We start from the raw sequence: 654 nt of genomic DNA, 5'->3' as shown, positions 1-654 counted from the left end.
TGCCTAAGTGTCCCTGAGCAAGACACTGAACCCTGAATTGCCACTGAACCCTGGTGGCTTGACTAGCGCCATTGTGTGGCAGCCTTATTGTCATCGGTGTGTGAATGTGTGTCTGAATGGTGTATGATCTCCTGTACAGCGCTTTGGCCAGTACAACACACTGTGAAAAATGTGCTATATAAATACAGTTCATTTACCATTATACAATTGTGGTCTTTCAAAAGTAATATGCAAGTTGCAGCAAAAGTAAAAGCACACAACTCATCAATAAGCTAGACCATTTCTATGGGATTTATTGCACAGTTCATTGGGCAGTTGTCAGATGTCAAACTGTAATGTTATAATTTTAAAAGATGTCAGAAATTAAGAACAAACAAGGGGTGCTGGAATTTTTCACAATATGCCCAGTCTTCATTCTTACAGTGAATCTTTGTGAGCATAGTCATCATTTCAGTCAGCTCAGTAACATTGTACTCTACATAGGTGATAGTGAAACCTTGCGAAAAATGCTGACTCTGCAGGCTTTTCAACAGTGTTTTGCTTCAGTCTCAACAGTAGGCTGAAACTGCAGTTAGCTTTGGTTTTGGGGGCTTTCCCTGTTTTTGTGGTAGAAACTGGAACTGCCACACAAAGTCCACTTTTGCTTTCTGAGGG

This window comes from Monopterus albus, unplaced genomic scaffold, assembly GCF_001952655.1.
Source record: "Monopterus albus unplaced genomic scaffold, M_albus_1.0 scaffold183.1, whole genome shotgun sequence".
Classification (NCBI taxonomy): domain Eukaryota; kingdom Metazoa; phylum Chordata; class Actinopteri; order Synbranchiformes; family Synbranchidae; genus Monopterus; species Monopterus albus.
This window is presented reverse-complemented; position numbering follows the sequence as displayed.